The following is a 17,331-nucleotide window of genomic DNA, read 5'->3' on the forward strand; positions in this document are numbered from 1 at the left end:
TGAAGGCAAGTATTGAAATTAGGTTTATTAAATGTCTGATAATTATTAAAACAGTTCAGACTAGGAATGAAGAGATATATTATGTTGATACATCATACTGTGCACATGGGTTTCAGACAGAGTATGGTAAGATATATTGTGTTACTGTGAGGTGTGTTTTGTTTCCATGTGTAAACACTCTCAGCTTCTATACATTCCTGTAGTCTATAGTGTATGTGTCTGAGCATGTGCTTACATGATCACACTGCTGTCCTTTGAAAATATAGCTGTTGTTTTGTATTATTCTGTCCTTTGCTTTTTATAATTTAGTACGGCACGTGTGTTTTAAATCTGCTTGATTTTATTTTTGATTGTAATTTTGTTTTCTTGCAGGATGCTTTTGCAGGAGATCACACACTGTAGGATCCAACAAACTTTTTATTTATTGTTATGCTGTATGTCAATGCCATGAGTTCTTGCAGTTCAGTTTTTCCCCCTTATATGTGTCTCATTACATTTAATTTAGGATCAGCTATTGTAAAATTAGTTATGTAGTTATTGTAAATATGTATCTTTTTGTTTCACTCCACCTTTCACAGTATTGTTTCGTATGTTTTTATATATTTTTATAATGCTTTAGGGGTAGGTGTCATATAATCCTGTCTCTCTTACTCTCTTTCAAAAAACCATAAAATCTGGATGCAAAAATCAGCTTTTTGCTGACAGTCTGAACAAGGCCTAGATGTGCGCATATGTAACAGAGGCCAGCGAGTAGGTGCTGGTGCAGTAAACCTTAAGAATTTTCGATTCACAATGAGTATCAAGTTTAAAGTGGATAATTGTGTTTTTACAGATGTAGGAGTTGAAAAAGAACGGTTTAATGATGAAGGGAGAATCTCTGACATTTTCCCCCAAAGCTACTGAAATACAAAGCGATGATCTGATTACAGTGGACGTCTGCAGATGGAGATCATCTATGTTTGGCTAAAAACAATGAAAATAACATTTTTACATGTGATGGAGCGGTTCAGAGACAGATTGGAGTGATAGTCAGACCGGATCTTTCTCACCATCAGGAACATCAGCACAAAAGACACTTGTTGTTATGAATCTGCCATCATCAGAAATGGAAAATCCATAATATTCAAGAGGGAGTTTTAATGTTAAAGTCTACTTGTATGCAGTTTTCTCCACAAAACTTTCCTGCTGGTTAAAAATCAATTCTGTCATAATTTATCCTCACACCTCTATGATATTATTCAGTGGAACAGTGATGATTGTCACAGCTTTTGTGAGATTGTGAGAAAACAGGATTATTATTATGTTGTTATTATTACTGTTTTGCTAGCATGATATTAGTCATGAGTTTTTATCTTAGCAAAAGGTTCTGTGTTCACTCTAATAGCAAATGAAACCATTTTTTCAGCATTGAAACACCCATTCTGGTTTTCTTGTATCACCTGGGATATTAGACATGTGATTGTTATAAAACACTGTTTGCAAGAATACTTTGCCATCTTTAACATATAACTGCCTCTTGGCTTCCTTCCTCCCCTTTCAACATTACTGTCTATGGTGAGTATGTTAATACATTTTAATTACCGGAAACAGGCTGAACACATATAAAGGGTTTTTTTGTTTTTTGTTTTTCTTCCCTGTGGGATGCGAGAGATGTCACGATGGAGAGGTGTTACAGATTTACAGGATTAGACTCCAGGTTAATAAGGATTTGTGATACAATTTTCAGGTGGTATTAATGTTTGATGCTGCCGGTCATGCAGAGTTTATGTTAGCAAAAGGTTTTCTGTGTTTACTCTATAGCAAATGAAAAACATTTTTTTGCATGAAAAAACCCAGCCTGGTTTTCTTGTATCAGGATCATGCTTCAGATGCAATTTTTTTCTGACCTTAGAGTTTTAGGTCGGCACGGCAACGCCAACGTGATTTGCAGTTCACCCATCAACGTTTTATTCCTTTGGCGCCCACGGCCAGCACTTACTGTCGTAAAATTGCGCCAGCTTTATTTATGAACATTGAAGATCCTCGATGAAGACGTCATTGCAGCATAACAAAGGACAGCAATACGTAGTACCCTTGGTTCAACAGAGTCAGAACAAACCAAACATCCTGCCCAAACCCCACACTTCAGCTTCATGTAATTGAAGTTATCTGTTGTAACAGCTGTAGTCTCCATGTTAATTAAGTTCTTGATTAATTCCTTATGGTGACTCTTAGTGTCCCATTACCTTACCTATTCTACACTTTCTTTCGAGTCACGATGCTTTGCATGCGGATCACCCCAAATGAGCCTATGGGCCAATATAATTCAAAGGTCTTTCCTTGTTTCTCTATATTACCTAAGTTGGTTTTTGCGGGTGCCTTGAGCATGATCAAAAAATACACATATCATCATTTACAAATCGCATAGCTTCTCTGCTTTCTGTAGGACTGGTTGTAAAACAGGAGGCTCCGCAAGAGTCTATGAGTGTTTGAAGGATCAGTTTGAGGGAATTTTGGGCGACATACTTGTGGATTTAACCCCAAGAGTCTATGAGTGTTTGAAGGATCAGTTTGAGGGAATTTTGGGCGACATACTTGTGGATTTAATGCCAGCGTAAAAATTATAAGCATATTGGCCATAAATTGCTCGTGAAACACGACAGGTGCATAGGGAGTGTCTTATGAACGTGATGTCTTCCCAGTTCAAACTGACTGGAGTTTTATGGCGCGCAGCTGGATCGTTTTAACGGCACGTCCCATTGAGGAGTCCGGGAGTTGCGACTATATTTTGAAGTCTCGGAATACTCGTGTCTTTTGGCTGTGTATTTTGATCTCAGATGGTAGGTTGCCCTTTGTGTTTTATTAATTAAAACAAAATAATGTGGGTATAGAACAGACTAACATACTAAGAAAAATATAAAGTAGATTTTTAGTGAAAATCTTTTTGATGAACGTTACTGTCTATGGTGAGTAGGAACCAGGTACAGTTGGTACACTTTTTGCTTTTTCCTTTACCACACCAAAACCAGGGACAGAAAATAAGTGATTTTTCACTCGATGACAGTTCCTTCTAATTGTTACTATATATATTAATAATTATTTAACAATTCCCACTAAGGTAGGTCATATTTGCCAACAATTAGTGCTGTACCAACACATTGAGGCTTTTTTGTTCCAAAACCGGTACCCACTGTCCTTGGTAACGAGTTGGAACAGTACCCGCAGACTACAGTTGAGGTCACAATACTTAAATGCTGTAAAGCTGCCTAACCAAAGTCATTGCAAATGTACAATACCAGTTAAAAATTAAAAGTCAAACAGTTTTTTATTTCCATTCAGTATTTTATTTGATTTTTTGTTTAGTAAAAAAGAGTTAATTGTGGTAAAACATCTCTACCAGTAGTATGACAACTACAGCAACTAAAATATTTTAAATGTTCAGTTCATCGTTTTTAAACCATGTCCCTCGTAACAGCTAGTAGCAGTTGAAATAAACAATTGCAAATCAGCAATAATAGACAATAATTCTAATGCCCGAACAAAAAAACCTTATTTAAACATAATAAGTACACAATTAAGGTTTAGTGCAACTAAAACTGGCAGTGTTCCGAAATAGGAATATAGTGCGGGTACATTGGTTACATCGTGTCTCAACTGTACTCCCGCCTGACCACCTCGAACATTTCTCTAGATTTAACGAGAACTGCATGACAACAAAGTCATTGAAATATGTCAGTTTTTATAGCAACAAGATAAAAGGTTTACGAAAATGTAAGTTACTCTTAACAGTCAGTTCAGGACTGACAAGCTATTCAATGGGGAAGGGATGTGGCTGACAGTGAAAAAACTTACATGGAAAAAAAACTTGTCGCCGATATCCTTTGTGGACTGGAGGAGCGCATGTATTTCAAATTTCCCCACCGAGCGAAGAGGGGACGCTAATGCGAAGCAAATATCACAGATCAGACTTGTTGTGCACGCAAGTTATTTAAGGTGTTTTAATTGTACCCCTGTACCAACTGTACCTGGTCTACCCCCTATGTGAATAAATTTTAATTATCGTAAACAGGCTGAACATATATAAAGTTTTTTTTTTTTTATTATTATTTTTTTTTTCTTCCTGTGGGATGCGAGAGATGTCACGATGGAGAAGTGTACAGATTTACAGGATAGACTCCAGGTTAATAAGATTTGTGAGACATTTTCCGGCACTTGGAAGTACAGTTAGAAACTCAGTCGTTTCACAGACAGTTAAAGAGATAGTACAACCCATAATTTAATTTTTTAAAGCACTTAAATTGTTTCAAACTTTTATAATTTGCCTCATGGCAAATTCAACACTTCTCTGTGTGATTAAAGTACTAATGTATGGAGGCAGTAATCCAAGCATAGCTTTGAAAATAAAAGTGTACCAATGTCCCTGCCTCCTAGTGGCCAGAAAAGGCCATCCCACTCGTGACCACTACAATTCACTGTGTGAGTGATGCTCCATGGCTCTTACGCAGTTGTAGCTAATGTTGAACCTTCAAAGCAGCTGCTTGATAAAACCGTTTGTCCACCATTTGAAGACAATGTGAAGAAGAAGCATTCAATATAAAAAAAGATCACCATGCTCTAGCACAGATAAAAAAGTTGCAGTGACAAGGCGGTCTTTTTCACTTTCAAAAGAGAAAACCACAATTTATTACGGAGAGAAAAAACCCCATGTTTTAGTTTAGTTTTAATCTTCTTCACAAGTTGTTCTATGTGTGGTTGTAAAGAGCGAGGGAGGTATCTAATTCAAGACACCAAGATATTTATATTCATGATACCAACCTCTTAGGTTGATATTCCCTGTTTTAAGAGGTAAACAGTACTGGAAACAGTCTGAGGCACTATTGTCAAAATTTGGAAAACCATATCATTAGCTTAGTTTTGTCAGCATTAAGGACTAGTTTTAACTGAAAAAGTGAATGCTGGACAGCAACAAAAGCTTTCTGCAGGGTTTCAAGGAGCCCTAAGCAAGGGATGTTCCAAAGCAGAGTAAATGACGATATAATCATCATAAAAATGCATATTAGCATGCGAGAAACATATTTGACACAAATCATTGATTATACTAAGATAAACTATGGAGGGGCCCCAAAACTGAGCCTGTGGCCACCCCTTATGGACAAGCAATAAAATCGAAACAGAGTCCCTCATATTTAATTCCACTGAGGTCCTGTTATCAAGATACATTGAGAAGAACCATGCTAACTGTAACCTAATAGTTGGAAACCTAAATGTTAAATCACATTTCCATAATCATAATTATTTATTTTAAGTTTTTAATCACTGTATATTAGATAGCTATTGTCTCGTTGCATTACAAGCGTAATCCCCTCAAAAATTAAATGAGCGCATGACACCCCTGCATGTTCACATGAATTAAAAGTCCCTCTTCTCGACTCTCGCTGATATGTGAAATCAAGGAAGTTAAAATGCTTATCCCATAGAGCACAAAATTGTAACTGTCCCAGTAATGACAGCATTATGTGTATGGATTTAACATCATTTCACAAAATTTTATAATACAAAAAAATACAATTAAAAAAAACTAAATTATAATAATACCGGCAATAATACAATTTACATGTGTTGCCATGAAATATTTACTATGTGTGCTCGCCGTGGTGAATTGAGGGTGTTGCATCATGTTATAATCACGTCAATTCAAACATTGAGTTTTTTGCTGAGCCTGCTAGTATCATACTTAAAATCTTTAAAGCAGTATTCAGAGACATTTCCAGTCCACTACATGCTCCGGTTCAGCCCCGCGGCAACGTTTCTAACATTGAATTCTGACATTCATGTTGACACATAAAAACTTTATTTTTGAAATTTACTTTCCAACTGACATTTCAACAGTCCTTCCCACCTAACAAAAATATGCTGTATATAAGAATGTTGTACTAATGTTCATGTTGAGTTATGAAAACTGTATTTTTGAATGTTTCAAAACGTTCAAAACATGAAGTTTTCTAAATGTTTTCAAAACTTTTTTTTTTCTTGGTTATGGAACATTTTGGAAACGCTCCTCTCTATCATTTTGCAAACATTAGGGGGACATTGTGTTCGCTAAACATTCTGAAACAACAGTTAAATAAATAAATAAATAAATAAAATGTTACATGAACATCCAACTAAAACATTTCACAGAAAACATTCCATGAACAATGTATTAATCTAATCATTATTAAAGACCACATATATTTGAACAAACATTCTGATAAAATTACTGAAAGAATGTCTGGTCTTAACGTTGATAGAAGTTAGCCAAAGTTCTGAGAATGCTTCCTGTTAGCTGGATAGTAGTTTCTCTTTTGCTGTTGGAGAAGGTGAAACTAAACTGACTGAATTTGACTGCTGTCTTTTGCGTATCCAAATAGTCCTGTGACAAACGAAGACACAGCGATAGTAAAAAACAAAAAAACATGATAACGCCTATTTCAACATTCACAAGCACTCATGATCTCCCTAATACATCTAACCACAACATCCCCAACATATCCTTCTAACAACATATCACATTACTGCCCAAAAACATAGACCTAACCCTCCAACCTTACCCTACCCGTGACTAATTCCTATTTTTATTTATTTATGATTATATGGTTTATGAATATGATTTATTTTAAAATGGTTTTAAATCATTTTAATTTAATTACATTTTAGATCGTAAACAAATACTAATTAATAAAACTAAAAAAAAAAACGAAAAAACAATAAATATAACATAAAAAAAAACACATACTACGACAATCAAACAAAAAAATTCTGATTTAGGCTAATAATGAAAATATTAATAAACACATACGCGGCCACTCAAACTCAACGACAGTTCTTTTCCAGATCCTGTGAGTAGAATATGCAAACCCTTTGAAATTCTGATTTAGGCTAATAATGATAAGAGGATGAGAAGAATTTTCAAATTACAATGAGTATAAAGTTTAAACTGGATTCTGTGTTTTATAGATGTAAAAGTTGAAAAGAATGGTTTAGTGATGGAGGGAGAATGCGTGATATTTTTCCCCAATGCAACTTTAAGTTTTTACTTTCACAGTGTTGCTAAAGATAAATTTTACTTTGTATAATATTCACATTACATTCCTGCAAATGTAATGCCAAATTTACTACTAATTGCTCTCCTGCAGCAGAACATGACAATTGTGTATTAGACCATATGTGGAAAGGCAGTTTTGAGGGTACACCAGTAAGTGTTGGGATATTTTACTGATAAATATTATAGGTCGTTATGATTTCGGTAAGAGTTCTGTCTTGATCAGCACTACGATAAAGTAACAATTAACGACCACAGGGTGGCAGAAATGTTTAAACATTGAAAAGACCATACAACATTAACAAATGACTCTTTATACCAAATACATTTTAAAATCATAATTCCAAAAATAAAGATTTCTGAAGATAAAGCTGCATTCCTTGTCGACGATAACACACACTTTCTCGAAAACATATTCAAGTGGACAATCAACTACAAACAACTGAAACCAAAAACTACAGTTCTGCAAATAATTAAGTGGCCATTCACACCGAGCATCTTTCTCATAATTTTTAGAAACAAAATTTATCAGTAACTATAAATGAGAATTTAGACCATTTAAACGAAATTTGCAGTCTTGTTACCCATCCTATCAAAGTTTATTTATTTGATACATTTTGTTTAATTTTGATATTGTATAAAATCACAGTCATGTGGTTTTTCAATTCACTTCCAGTAGATAAAAATAAAAATGAACTTTATGAAAGTGAAAGTCGTGACATATGCCAAGTATGGTAATCCATACTCGGAATTGGCGTTCTGCATTTAACCCATCCAAGTGCGCACACACAGAAGTGAGAAGTGAACACACCGTGAACACACACCCGGAGCAGTGGGCAGCTATATATCCAGCGCCCGGGGAGCAAACTGGGGGTTCAGTGCCTTGCTCAAGGGCACTTCAGCCATGGGTATTGAGGCTGAGAGAGCGCTGTTCATTCACTCCCTCCCACCTACAACTCCTGCCAGCACCGAGACTTGAACCTGTGACCTTCAGGTTACAAGTCCAACTCTCTAACCATTAGGCCTAAGCTGTCCCTTATTAGATTTAGACTATACTAATGGCTGTTTTCTCTGAGCACTATAGCACTGGACCAGCATTCAGGTATCATACTGCTGCTGGTTTTGCCTGTAGATACATTTGTGAGAGTAAACATCCGGGGGAAAAAGACAAGTAGTCACTAGCAAAAGTTTTTATTCAGCGTGATATCTAAACGTATTTAGATTCATTCAAAGTCTGATTATTATTATTAAAACAGTTAAGACTTATGATGATGAAATGCATTATGTTGAATCAACACTTAATCCTCAGACTATAGTAGGATATTTTATTACTCTGTGACCTGTGCCTGTTTTTTCTTATGTAAACACTCTCCATTTCTATACATTCCTTGTAGCCTCTTATGGTGACACTGAAGAGCTCACATATTGCAACTCATATTGTAAGCTAGTTTATATTATAATCTTGCATTGTGCTATATTACTTTAATGTTTGTATTCAGAGGTGGGAAAGTAACGAATTACATTTACTCGCGTTACTGTAATTGAGTGTAGCTTTTTTGTGTACTTCTACTTTTGTAAAGTAATTTTTAAAATCTGTAATTTTACTTTTACGTTAAGTATATTTTGTTTGAAAGTATTGTACTTCGCTACATTTTAAAACACATTAATTACTGAGTAAAAAAAATCCCTCGCTGGAAACTCCTGCAGTAAATAATGGGCAGGGGGCAAACTGACGCTAAAATCACAAGAAAGATGCAGACGGACAAAACAGGCGTTAGTTTTAGACACCGCTGAAAACGAAACCCCGTCATATTCTGAAGTTGAACTCGAAGGAAATGAAGTGAACCTCTGGCCATATTTATGCTCTATTATGCAGTGTAAACTGTGCTTGCCTAGGGAGACCAAACTAGCAGCTTATAAAATCTCATCAACCCTTCGCAAGCGTGTAGAGGGGTAAGCTAAATAACTGCATCGCTGCATTGGTGGTTAAAATGGAGCTTTGACATTTTAGCAAGAAGTTTCGCATAAATTATCCAAAAAGACAGTGGTGCGGAGTGTGTGATATATATCGTCTGCGATAATATCATAATTGTTGTTTTAATGATGTGCGCGCGCATTTATCGTGCGTTCTTTCACTGTGTGATTCAGTCTGCTAAAATGCATTTAGAATGATGACAAAATTGAAGTTATAGGGGCAGAACATTACATATTTATATCATTTCATATAGTAAATCAAAATCACACAAAGAATGCCGGCTTTTTCATGATTTTATATATATATATATATATATATATATATTTATTTTTATTTTTTTTCCAATAGGTCAGTAAACAAGTTAACTAAGAGACCTGCGTTTTATACACCATATTGCCTGTTTTTGCTCTATTTTTACAACAAAAAATAATTCCAAACACAGCCACCAAAGCACAGTTTTGGCGGTACTTCTGAGCAACATGACAGTGTTTCGTTCCTGAATGAATCAACTTTTTAAATGATTCGGTTCAATCACAATCACTCACTTATTAACAGTGACTTGCTGACACATACTGGCCAGTTTAATTTCACATTTAAAGTATCTTTTGGGTTTTTTTTTTTTCAATAATTAATGTCTTATAATTTCAAATGAGTATTCAACATTTTATGTCTTGTATATCAAAACATTATTCATGCATTTGTAACTGCAGGTTAAATGCATTCTTGTCCTGCATTAAACAATGTGTAAATAAATCTAAATGCCACTTCCGATGAAGCTTCTGCATTTCCTCTAAATGGAAAAGATGAGTTTGTTGATACTGATTTGCCTGGTAACAGCCCAAATGTCTTATTATTCTAAATAACTGATTCCTTTGATTAAAAACAACTAGTTTGAGATTAATAGGCCTATCCCAGGGGTGTCAAACTCAGTTCCTGCAGAGTTTAGTTCTTACCCTGCTCCAGCACAGTATCATGTAGTTTTCAAATAAGACTAAATGGTTAAATTAGCTGGATCAAGTGTGTTTAATTAGGGTTATATCTAAACTGTGCAGGACTGTGGCCCTCCAGGAACTGGGTTCGACACCCTTTGGCCTGTCCCATTTTTGCTTCCCTCCAACTGTTAAAATGTAACTAAGTAACTTTTACTCTGAGTAAATTTTAAATGAGCTACTTTTTACTTTTACTTGAGTAGATTTTTAGACTGGTACTTTTACTTGTACTTAAGTAAAAATTTCATTAATGTAATGTATAATCTTGCATTGTGCTATATTACTTTAATGTTTGTATTTTAAAAGCTAGTTTATATTATAATCTTGCATTGTGCTATATTACTTTAATGTTTGTATTTGAACCTACTTGAATTTATTTTTGGTTTCAGTTCTGTTTTCATTGCAGCAGAACATACTGTGTACTAAAGCATTAGGACATCAATTTAGGATCAAACAGACTGCTTATTTATTGTTGTGTTGTAGGTCAATACCTTGAGTTCTAACATTTTACTTGACCTGGTGTCACTTACATAATCAGTGTTTTCCCTTCCATATGTTGCCTTATTTCATTAATGAGCAGCTATCTAGTGCGAAAATAGCACATTTTTTTCTTTTATTTTTTTAAGTTCATTGTCAGGTTAGTAAAGCATTTTTGTAAATATGTTATTTTGTTTCACGCCACTGAAGGGGTGGCATGAGAGTGTAAGAACTGGACCATAATGGTCTATACATTACAGCTTGCTAGCATGATATTAGTCAGGTGGTGTTAATGTTGTGGGTGATGTAATGTGTATTTATTTTAGCAAAAGATTCTGTGTGTACTCTTATAGCAAATGAAATATATTTTTTTTTTCCATTGAAACACCCAGCCTGGTTTTTCGTGTATAACCTGATATTAGATACGTGATGGTTATAAATAACTGTTTGCAGTATAGGCTACTTTGCCCTCATTAACATACACTTTATCTGCCTCTTTAGCTTCCCTTGCTCCCCTTTAGTTAGACTGGGATCATGGATGAAGAATGAGCAAAATTAAAGTCCATCTGCACACTGTTTCTCATGGCACTGTAATGTCATGTCTGATAATCTACAAATAATTAATGGACATTGTTTTTTTTACAAATAATATTTGAAAATCGATGAATGACTTTAAATTATTTCATTACCATTTTTAAATAGCCTACTATTTACACATATCATCATTTACAATCACAATTTTTATTTTTAAGCTATTGGCTTGATGGCTGTTTGTGAAATACTCTATGATATTTCTTTTCGCTTTGCTGACATTTAAACAGATCGCATAGCATCTCTGGTTTCTGTAGGACTGGTTTCAAAACAGGAGTTTTGGGCGACATTACTTGTGATTTGGTACTAGCATAAAATGATAAGCATCATTCACCATAAACTGCTATTTAAACACAACATCAAAATAACTAGAGTCTTATGAACCTCATCTCTACCCATACCTAGCTGACCGGTGTTTGATTCAAATGGCACGTCGCATTGAGGAGTCCAGGAGTCCACTAGCAATGCCAAAGTCATAAGTTTGATTCCGAGGTAAAGCAAGAACTTATCAAATGTGCTGTTCTCTATTTCTATTACAGAATGGAGCCACTATTTCTTTCTAATAGCACTAATACTTCCTGTAGTGCTGGCCATTATTGCAGGTTTTAAAATGACATCCTGGTTCAGCGGAAACTGTAAACACACAAGAAGGTAATTATTATACCACCTAAAACTATAAACATTACAACTCTGAAAGCTTAAACAGGTGCATAAAAACTGACACACTGAAGGCTTATACAGGTGCATAAAAACTGACTGAAGTTTTAACATATGCTGTAGTTGGATCATTTTTGGTACTTCAAATCCATGCCACAATGTGTCTGAGAGTTTGAGAGTTGAGACATTTTGAATAATATGTTTTTGAACACTCTTTTCTTTTGCCAGGTACATTAGGCTACAGCTCCATTCTGGGTACGCTGTGTACACAATACGGTAAGATTTACAGTATTACTGTAAACACTGTGTCTCTCTGTTTGTTCAGCTCCATCTCAGGTCTGAGTTTGTTTGCATCTATCAGTATTTGTTTTTGCTTGCACATATATATATATATATATATAAAAGGTTGTGGGTTCGATTCCCATGGAACACATGTTAGGTAAAATGTGTTAGCCTGAATGCACTGTAGGTCGCTTTGGATAAAAGCATCTGCTAAATGCATAAATATATATATATATATATATATATATATATATATATATATATATATATATATATATACAACAAAATATATATATATATAATATATATATATGGGCATGATTCTATTGTTCTGTGTGTCCTTTCAGCATTCTTGCACAACAAAAACATATTAAAATGTCCCCCTTTTTATTTTACAGGAATCTGACAGCAGATCACACGATGTGATCAAGCATTATGACAAACTGAGGATTCAGCAGCATTATTATTAGTTATATCCTATAATAGCTGAATCTTTTGCCACTGTATAGGGCAATGCTTCTATTTAGTTCAATATTTAGCAAGATGACCAGATTTCTGGAATGTAAAAAAAATAAAAAAAAAAAAAAAAAAAAAAAAAAAAGAAGTATTTTGTTTTTTAATTGTTAAGACCTCCATATATTATTATTATTATTATTATTATTATAAATTATTATAAAGTTTGCCATTCTAAATGAAACTAACTGATTTTAATATAAAATCACACTATGAAAAAGTCAATAGTAACTTTTTCAAACATGAAGAATATGGATAACCAAACAGCTGCTGCACTGACTTTAAGTATGGGGGGAAAAATACACTGGGAACCAGAAACTGACAGAAAAGGTCCCACATTCTTCAAAATAACTTCTTTCATATTCAGTGGAAGAAAGAAATGTGTACAGATTTGAACAACTTGGAGGTGAGATGATGACAGTCTTTTGCTTTTTGAGGCGAACTATTAATGACCCAACAAGTATCATAATAATGTTTAACATTTTTAAATCATAATAGTTGTGTTCATTTATACATATTTTTGGTAAATATTTATTTTAAATTGTTGTTTATAAGCAATGTATTCTTTTTGGCATTCTACTCCTAATAGTTTTCTTCATGTCAATCAGATGTTAAATGTTTAGCTATAGCCTATATTTTCCTTTGTACTCTTTCACCCTTATTGCATTTGAATTCATGTGAAAAGTAAAACCTGCCTTCTTTTATTTGATTGGTCATCTCTTATTATAAGTGCTGTTACTTTTTATTTTTTTGTCATCCTAATAACAGCAAACAGATTGGTGCAGCATAGCAGAGCAGCATCAGGAATATCAAATATTGGTGACATGTCCCCATTAATGTTTATAGACATTCTGTTGGTGCATAAAAAAAAACTTCATTCTCAAACATGGCACTCAAAATAACAAAACAGTGTACATAGAAGAAATACATAAGAAATGTTTTAACATGGAAAGCCCCAAAACCAAGCAGATCCTACTTCATGGCTTCCAATATAGCCTATCTAGAAAAAAATGATCTTGGTGGAGCTGGATCTGTCGATTAATTTAGACATGATTTCAGACATTTGGTTTTTCTTATGACTCAGCAGAGAATTGCAATGAGTGAAACTTTTCCCACATGGATGGCAGTGATACGGCTTCTCTCCTGTGTGGATCCTCTCATGTGATTTCAAGCTTCCTGGGTGATTGAATCTCTTGTCACAGTGTGAACACTTGTAAGGTTTTTCTCCAGAGTGGATCCTCTGGTGCTGTTTCAATTCATCAGCCGTAATAAAGGTCTTCCCACAATAACAGCACAAATGATTCTTCACACCGCTGTGTCTTTTCTGGTGTTGTGTTAAAAGACCCAGCTGACTGAAACCCTTTCCACATAAAGAACACAGGTGAGGCTTCACCTCTGAATGAACTTTTCGGTGGTTCTTCAGGGAATTTGCCAGAGAAAATTTTTTACCACACTGATCACAATTATATGGTCTTTCTCCAGAATGAGAGAGCGCATGTAATTTAAAAGATCTAGAAAATGCAAAACTCTTCCCGCACTGATCACATGTGTGTGGTTTTTCTCCAGTGTGGATTTTCATGTGATAATCAAGGTGTCCTTTCTGTGTGAAACTCTTCCCACACTGAAGGCAATTGAAAGATTTTTTGGATCTTTTCAGGGAAAAAATGTTCTCAGTCTGTGAGTGACTCAAAGATTTGACATGTTTCTCCTCTGCTTCACTCAGGTCTTCAGTCTCCTTGTTCTGTTTCATCAAGGCTAAAATGAATGCCCATTTTCCCCAAGTTTATATGATTCTTTAGGGTCTTAATGAAAAGTCTATAACATACTTATGCCAATACATATCAGCTGAACACTGCCAGGGGTGGCATACCAAAAGATTCTTCCCAAGATGCCTTGCCAGAGAAGATATCAGGTGTGATTCATACTACAACTTCTTCATAAACTCTTTCTTCTTTTTTTTCATAAACAGAAAATTCTACAAAGCCACTCAGATACGCAATCATTCATTCTTTATATAAATCCTCAGCAAAAAAAACAAAACCAAATCAATTAATAAACTAAAACAAAAAAAAAGAGACATAAAAATAAAAAGAAACTGAAGTGCAAAACACAATCTATGAACAATACGATATACTGTCTATTGAATAAGGGCAGACCTGACATATAAAATAATACAGTTTCTGTAATTCTGTCTGATGTTAATGTTTTTATGACATTGTGCTATGATTGTTTTGGAATAATTATTGTATTTTGAGACATGCTTGCAGTGTTTTTGTAGACATAGTGTATGGTGTTAGTGTATTATTGTATTTTGAAAATTAGTGTTGGAGTGTATCCAACGTGTGATTTTGAGCATGAAAATTCAATAATTACAATTTTAAAAATATAACAGTAAAGAATACAGATGGATAAATTAATTTACAGATCTGTAAGCAACAACTAACACCTTTAGATTAATCTTTGTTAACTGGGTTTTAGTTTGCAGTTCTTTTTACTTGAAACATGATTTATGATAGACTGAAAAATTAACTGTAGATATCAAAAGTGGTGATCATGTAGTTTGCTTTAGTCTGTTGACTCTAGCTTTAAGCGGCAGTTTACAGGTGATCTGAAGGCATCAGCATAACGAATGATGTGTGTGAAAACATGAGCTATTGACATGCAATACAGAGACATTTCAGCAGCTGTTAAACAAGCCTTACAGGATCATCAGCAGAGAAGTGTTTATATAGTAAACTCATTACTTGAGTCAGGATATATGCTGAAAGACTATAAAACTGCTGTAACATAATTTTCTCACAGTCCGAGATTAATAAAACATCAATAAAACATTAAAACAAATAAAAACTATATCATGCAGCAGTATAATATGTCCATATGAACCTAAATATAGTTCATCTTTCTAGTTTCTGTTATCTTGTGTCTGTTTTACTTCAGAGCCTGGGCATATGAAATTCCTGCATCCATTCTCACATTTTGGACTTTCACTGCATTCTTCCTCACTAAACATGCTCTATATCCTGCACTGTGATCTCCTCCACAATTACAGAGATTGGAGATTTTATTGCCATGCAGGAATAAATTTGTTGCCTACTATCTTTACAAAACAACCTAAATTTACCATTCCTCAATATCTTATTACTTTCATTCGCCCCTATAGTTACTTTAAGTGTTTTTGTTAGTTTCAAAGGGTTAACAAACTTCAGCAGTAGGGTAGACTGAGTACAATAAAGACACTTTCTGCTTTTTTCATCACTAGACACACAAAAACTAGATGCTGAAATGAAGTGATTTTTCATATATTTATTTTGCTTGTGTACGAAAATATCATAAATTGATAATAGCCATAAGTAGTTTATATTTTCCACAATTAGCTCATAAACATGAGGTGCATTTTTGTCTCAACTGTTTGAACAGTACCATGGTACAGTTGAGACACCCATTCTTAATGCTCTAAAGCTGGCTAACCATTTATTGCAAATATAATAAATTATAAAACAGTTTTAAAAATTGCAGTTTAAAAATAAATGTATTTATTTGCTTTATTTAATTCAGATTCAGTTAAACAAGAAAATAGTTCAACAATTTTCAGTCAACACTAGAAAATATATGGCAAACAGTAGTAATCTAAACATAACAGTAAAAATAACAATGTACATACCTATATATTCTATAACCCTACCCCTAAACCAAACACAACACTCGAAACTGCATTTTTAAATTTCCAATCATTCTGTATGATTTATAAGCTTGTTTCATAATGGGGACCTAAAAAAATATTCCCATAAGGTTAGAATGGACTGGTATTACTATATTTTTGGGGACATTTGGTTCCCATAATGTAATACAGCACACAAACACACAAAACCTCTGTATGCAATATGTTTTCTATGATGAACTGTTACTGTATACAGTACATAGCAACCTACAGAGGGTGGCTCAACTGTACCCACTTTACCACCTTGTATATTTCTTAAAATTCTATGTAATACTTTTAACATTCATGTTAGAAAATATGTATAGACAGTTGAAATATCACAAATATTTTTTTTTTCTTTTAGACAGAATATGCGTAGCATGTGTGTAAATGTGACTTTTATCCTATTATCATAACACTATACAACTAAACAGCATGTGACGCAATAGGACACCTGTCTGGGTACAGTTGATACACTGCGTCTCATCCGTACCTCATTGACATACTAACTCACTTTTCTCTAGATTATGCAAAGACCTTGCATATGGCACAATGTCATAAAATATGTCTATTTTTAGAGCACAGAGTAATGTTTGCAATGATATACATGAAGTTTAACACTCATTAAAGAATAATAATAAGCTATTCATTGTGGAAAGGACATGGTGAAATGAAAATTTCATCTTGGAAATAAAAAAAAAAAAAGCTTGCTTGCTTCTTTTTCTTATTTTCTTTTTTAATGGTGGTTGGCAAACCCACTTAAAAGGTGCATTTCCACCACCCACTGGACTGGAGTGTGGAGCATGATGTATATTGGTGACAACAATCATTAAAAAAAAAAAAAATAATAATAATAATAATAATAATAATAATAATAAACACCTTTAGGAAACCTTTTGTCCAAAAGAGTATTATATAAGGAAACAATTATTTTATATAGCCTACTTCATTATGTGATCTTCAAATTTTATTAAAACCTATTGCTTTCAAATAATTAATAATTGCATAGACTTCATACTGTTCTTTTTTTTTTCCTTTTTGTAAATCAAGTTCTATTACACTTTATGATTGAAACCCCTTTTCTGCCTTG

The sequence above is a fragment of the Cyprinus carpio genome, chromosome B22 (assembly GCF_018340385.1).
Source record: "Cyprinus carpio isolate SPL01 chromosome B22, ASM1834038v1, whole genome shotgun sequence".
NCBI lineage: Eukaryota > Metazoa > Chordata > Actinopteri > Cypriniformes > Cyprinidae > Cyprinus > Cyprinus carpio.